The sequence below is a fragment of the Thalassophryne amazonica genome, chromosome 7 (assembly GCF_902500255.1).
Source record: "Thalassophryne amazonica chromosome 7, fThaAma1.1, whole genome shotgun sequence".
NCBI classification, from domain to species: domain Eukaryota; kingdom Metazoa; phylum Chordata; class Actinopteri; order Batrachoidiformes; family Batrachoididae; genus Thalassophryne; species Thalassophryne amazonica.
Window position 1 is genome coordinate 5,559,030 of NC_047109.1, and position 6,456 is coordinate 5,565,485.

The window sequence follows — 6,456 nt, forward strand, 5'->3', positions numbered from 1 at the left end:
AATCAGAGAGGACAATAGAGTGTGTGGACCGATGCTTTTTTTATCCACTGCAACGCCCACAAGATCACACAAAGCTCAGCAGAGAAAACAGAAAGATTATCAGTCACTCTGTGGTTCAGCAATGAACATCCCAAAGCCAGTTTTTTTTTTTTTGATTGTCCCTCTTTAGACCCATCAGTATAAATTAGAATAGAATCCTTCTGCTCACGTAAGTACACGTCAAGGTGCCTAGCAGCAGCTCTTTTATCCATGTCCATCAGCTCTACATTTACATCGGGCTTAGGCAGGCGGCAGAATGGCACTGACGGTCACCTTAACGCCACAACTGTGTCCTTTTGAAGCCCCATAGTTCCTGCTACCTTCACAATATGGCTAATAAATCCTGCTTTTTCCTGCTTCCTGCTAAACTCCCCACACGCATCCAGGACACATTTAGCTGCTAAGCTACTGCTGGACCCAGCGACCCTAACCCAGTAATGCACCCCCAGTTCTACCCTTCTTAACTGTAGAGGGCTCCATCTCTCATTTCCACAAGCAGAGCTGGAACAGGTGTAGTCCTGAAGGCCCCACAACAGACTCTCAAGGCTTTGGCTTGGACATGGTCCAGATGGCACAATATTGTTTTGCAAGCACTCCCAAAAACTACACACCCATAATCCAAAATGGGCCTAATCATGGCCCTATAAATTTGCAATAAGGTGCATCTCTCTGCTCCCCATCCACTGCCTGACAGACTTCTCATGATGTTAATTACCTTCTCACACTTATTACTTTCCCTGTATGTGTTTTCCAGATCATCTTTTCATCAAACCACAGCCCTAAAAATGTGAAAACTTTAACCTTTTCTATCGATGACCCGTACATGCAGAGGCTCTCGGATGGAATCTTTCTTTTTAACCCAAAAATCATAAATTTACTTTTTTCAACAGACAACTTGAGCCCTCACTTATTTGCCCACTGCACAACTTGGTCCAAGGCTTTCTGTGTTTGAGAAAATACATATTTAAAATTCCTTCCACTCCTCCAGATGGCGCCATCATCAGCAAAGAGAGATTTGCCAAACCTACTATCAACAATTTCAAAGATATAATCATAACCAAGGTTGGGTAGGATTACTTTGAAAGAATACATGTGGATTACATGTATGTATGTACATACATTTGGATTACTTGTAATCTGATTACATTTGGTAAGTAATTCCATCCTGCCCTGGAGTGGTGTTAGCACCAGCTTGAATAGCATCTACCAACTCTCTATAAGAAAAATATAAATTATACGGGCTATCCATCTCAGGTACTCCTGCTAATTTAAACGTGTTCTCCACCAGCAGCACCTCCCTTAGCATAAGCATGTCTTCTCCTAGATACCTTGAGTTATGAACATCCTGAAAGGTCTTAACACACGTCTGCCTTTTCTTTACAATTAAGTGCTTCCTCATGCCTGTCACTGAAGTGGCATGGCTGAGCTCACATACTTTCCAGACATCCGGTGGATCCTGCTCCACAACTGCTGAACAGGGGTGTCCGGACCAAGGGTGCTACAAAACTGCCTCCAGCATTTTTTCTTTTTTATTGTTTTCTTTGCCATCGCTCTACACCGCTTAAATTCAACAACATTTTCCAGTGTGGGGTATTTCCACACCCTAACAAAAGCCTGTTTTCTTCTTCTCACTGCCCACTCCTTATTCCACCAGGGAACGATAGCACGATTTCCAAAATTTTTCCTACAGGGAATTGTTTCTGATGCCACCTTCATAATCGTTGTTAAGGAATCACACAACTCATCCACTGAACCATCACTATCAAGCCTTCTACACCCGCCACTGTACCCTCACTGAATCTTGCCCAGTTAGCCAGAGAAAAATGAAACCTGGCAATTCTTTCCCCAAGATCCACTGTCATACTGAACCGGCTGAGGACATGAAAGTGATCACTTCCCAGTGAGTCCTCCAACACTTCCCAACTCCCTATTATTATTATTATTATTATGATTATGATTCTTCTTCTTCTTCTTCTTCTTAAGCGCAAACCAACCTGTACAGCTGGATATCGCCACCAGCTGTCCCGGAGTGTGTACCGTCATTGCTGAATGGACACATTAATTAGGGACGTGTATAAAAATTCTATCCCATACCAACATAAAATCTGAATGAATTCAGAAAGAACACAAAAAACCCTTTAACATGGCACCAGAATAATATGATTATCTTAAGTTATGGGCATTTACTGAAATTTCCCCATTGAGGGATGAATAAAGGCTTTTCTTATCTTTCTTATTTTTGTGCTGGGAATCGAGCTTGTTTTCCTGGCCTTTATGAAAAGATGAAACAATGGGGCCTTTGTGATTGAGTTTGACTTGTTCCTTCATGTTTTTTCCTCATAACTTCCTTAATATCCAAGATATCTCCATAACATTTTCAGGAATTATGGATTACCACATCTCCTTCATTTTAAATGGTATATCATCTCAACACTGGCAGTCACTGGATTTTGGCGATCGACCAGAATCTTTGTGAAATGGCCAATCCTTCTGAAATTCAGCAAAAACGAAGAGAAATACTTACTCTTTATTCCCTATACACTGATTTTTAATCCCTATTCTTCCTTCTGGTACAATTTAAGTGACTTTGATGAAGAAAAAACATCCACATCCCTACTTTATGGTGACTATGGGGCCTCGTGTAAAAAGGCTGCTAACGCAGAAAAACGTGGCATTAAGTCTGTCTCCACACTAACATTCAGATGTATTAAAGGTGAAATGACCATGGAAATGTGCGATGCCACACGCCAAGTCCATGGCTGGCGTATGTACGTTTCTACAGCTATTGTTCCTCTGGTGACACTTAGAGGTGATGTTGTAGAAGTGTTAATAGTGTGAAAACAAGAAGTAAGAAGAGCGATGTGCAGATCATATACACACTTATGAATAATTAATTATTATTATTAACAATTATTAACAATTAAGGACTGCAAGCAGTCATATACGGGCCTTCATGCCGCATGTCCGCCTACCCAGGTCAGCGCATCCCCTTGTGACTGGATGTGGGCAGGTGCCTACAGGGGCTGACCCTTATTACACAGTTCAAGTTTCAAGCAAATCAGACAATGCATGAAGGAGTTATGAGAAGATGATTGTTTATCCACTAGGGGGTGCTCAGTGGACAAACAGAGGGGCCAGGTGTGTTAAGGGGCTGACCCCCATTACACGTGTGAAGTTTCATGTCAATCAGATAATGCGTAAAGGAGTTATCATGACTTGATGTTCCATGGCAAAGTTTAAAATAGCGGCACGATAGCGGCCACACCCTTCAACATAGAGAAAAGCTTTCAATAACTTCTGATCAATATCGTCTATGGATGATATGAAAGAAATTTGAAGCACACTGGACAAAATCCCTAGGAGGAGTTTGTTCAAATACGTGTGGAAATCACGGCAAAATGACAAGGAGATTCAAAATGGCTGATTTCCTGTTTGGAGTAGACCAATGATGCAAGAGACTTTTTTGTGCGACTATGCAAGTCACACGTGTACCAATTTTCATCTCCCTACTCCAAAAACCCCCTATGAGGATGGGTTTTTTGAAAGTTTCAAGGGGGCGCTATTGAGGCATTTTGCCCCGCCCATGGGCGACACTCCTATGAATTGTAAGAGGTTGTCGTGCTTGACCTGTGTATCAATTTTCATGATGATATGACAAAATTAAAGCTGTCAAAAGGAAGAATGTAATTTCATGGCAAAGGGGCGATATTCGGGACGGTGCCACACGGATGCCGTTACTCGTAACTTCACAGCAGTCATTGCCTATGTTCACCAGCTTGTTCTGCATGTTTTAGAAGTGGAATAAAGTTGATGGGGTTAACTATGTGACATCAGTACCTGTTTAAGTATAATGTTCCATGGCGAAGGGTCAAAATTGCGGCGCCATAGCAGCCACATCCTTCGACATAGAGAAAAGCTTTCAATATCTTTTGATCAGTATCATTTCTGGATGATCTGAAAGAAGTTTGAAGTGCATTAGACAAAATCCCTAGGAGGAGTTCGTTCAAATACAACTTGTGAAAATCACGCCAAAATGACAAGAAAATTAAAAATGGCCAACTTCCTTTTTGGAGTAGACCAATGGTGCAAGAGACTTTTTTGTACGTCTATGCAAGTCACACATGTGTACCAATTTTCATCTCCCTACTCCAAAAACCCCTATGGGGAGGGGTTTTTGAAGGTTTCAAGGACGCGCTATTGAGGCATTTTGCCTCGCCCATGGATGACGCCCCTATGAATTGTAAGAGGTTGTTGTGCTTGACCTGTGCATCAATTTTCATAATGATATGAAAAAATTAAAGCCATCAAAAGGAAGAACGTAATTTCATGGCAAAGGGGTGATATTTGGCACGTCGCCACACGGACGCCGTTACTCGTAACTTCATGGCGATCATCGCGTATGTTCACCATAAGTTGATGGGGTTAACTATGTGACATCAGTACCTGTTAAAGTAAAAATAGGACATTTCCTGTTACCACAGGGGGCGCTATAGTGGAGGTGGGAAGTTAATATATGCAGACGTTCATGGTGGAGCCCTCATCATGTCCAGCAAGTTTGAAGGTTCTACGATGAAGTATGTGGGCGTGACAGCCGTTCGAAGTGAAACGGCGTGCTCCGAAAAGCTCGCCAAATTTTGACGAACCCTAGCAGCCACACCTTTTGACCTACAGAAATTATTTTGATAACTGTTGATCAGCATGGTGTCATGATGATGTGTACCAAAATTGAAGACGATTGGATGAAATCCCTAGTTCATTCAAATGTAAGTACTGGAAATGGCCAAAAATGGCAAAAATTACCTCAAACTCGAAACTTAAAATCAAAATGGCTGACTTCCTGTCGACATTTCACCATGACGTTAAGAGACTCTTTTGTGCATCCCAGCATGGTAAATATGTGTACCGAATTTTGTGAGGCTGGGACAAAAAAACCAATGCGGAGGGGTTTTTGAAAATTTTTAGGGGGCGCAATTTCACAATTTCCCTGCGACCATATGCGCGACCCCCAAAACATCGAATTTCAGATGCGGCCGGACGACTTTGCAAAGTTTGGTGGCTTTTTGAGCATGGGAAAAGGCCAAAATTTTGATTTCAAAAGTGGCAAGAATAATAATAATAACTAGGACTGCATGCAGTCATATACGGGCCCTCGTTCCGCGCTACCACCTACCCAGGACAGTGTGTCCCCTTGTGGCCAGATGTGGGCAGGTGCGTACAGTTCAAATTTCAAGCAAATTACACAATGCATGAAGGAGTTATGACATGTTGATGGTTCATCCACTAGGGGGCGCTCAGTGTACAAAGAGAGGGGCCAGGTGTGTTCAGGGGCCAACCGTCATCACACATGTGAAGTTTCACTTCATTCAGGTTATGCATGAAGGAGTTATGACATGTTGATGAGTCATTACAGTAGGGGGCACTCAGAGCACAAATAGAGGGGTCAGGTGTGTACGGGTCAGACAGTAATCACACAGTTCAAGTTTCAAGCAAATCAGTCACTGCATGAAGGAGTTATGAGAAGTTGATGGTTCATCCACTAGGGGGCGCTCAGTGCAGAGGGACCACATGTGTTCAGGGGCCAACCCTCATCACACATGTGAAGTTTCAAGTCAGTCAGGCAAAGCATGAAGGAGTTATCATGACTTGATGTTCCATGGTGAAGGGTCAAAATGGCGGTTCCATAGCGGCCACACCCTTCAACGTAGAGAAAAGCTTTCGAAAACTTTTGATCAGTATCATGTCTGGATGCTCTGAAAGAAATCTGAAGTGTATTGGTCAAAATCCCTACGAGGCGTTTGTTCAAATACAATGTGTGGAAATCACGCCAAAATGACAACAAAATTAAAAATGGCTGACTTCCTGTTTGGAGTAGACCGTATTGGAACTGCAACTCTTGACTGTCCTATTGCAGCTGAAACTCTTGACATCAGTCATAGAACTGGAACTCGTTACGTTAGTTATGAATCTACAACGCTTAATGGAGCAGGAACTCTTGACTTTCCTACTGGATCTGATACTTTTTAATAATGAAGCTGAAACTCTTGACTTTAGTAATGAAGCTGAATCTCTTGACTTTAGTAATGGAGCTGGAACTCTTGACTTTAGTAATGAAGCTGAAACTCTTGACTTTAGTAATGGAGCTGGAACTCTTGACTTTCCTATTTCAGTTGCATTTATTGACTTTAGCAACAGAACTGGAACTTGTGGCTTTTGTAATGCTGCTGGAACACTTAACATTTGTCATGGAGCTTGAACTCTTGATTTTCCTATTGCAGCTGAAACTTCACTTTAGTAACCAAACTGGAACTCTTGACTTTATCAATGAAGCTGGAACTCTGAACTTTTGAAATGGAACTGGAATGCTTGAGTTTAGTAATGATGGTCGAACTCTTCACTTTAGTAATGGAGCCGTAGCTC